Below are 231 nucleotides of genomic sequence, written 5' to 3' on the forward strand. Positions count from 1 at the left end.
ACACTTGCTCTCATCGCCACAAACCATTCACTCGCCTTGAATGGCTAAATCCAGCGTCTTCAAAAAAACGCTTTTTAGAAGTTTGGGGAAAAACCAAAAAAAAATTTTAATTTGATTAGTAATTATTTGAGCTCCGTTCTTTTTACTCGTTTTTGTTTCCATGAAGGTAAATGGAGAGTGCCTGGAGGTTGTTTTAAGTTTCATAATTTACAATAGTGGGGGGAAATGCTG

Source organism: Penaeus monodon, chromosome 28 (assembly GCF_015228065.2).
Source record: "Penaeus monodon isolate SGIC_2016 chromosome 28, NSTDA_Pmon_1, whole genome shotgun sequence".
NCBI lineage: Eukaryota > Metazoa > Arthropoda > Malacostraca > Decapoda > Penaeidae > Penaeus > Penaeus monodon.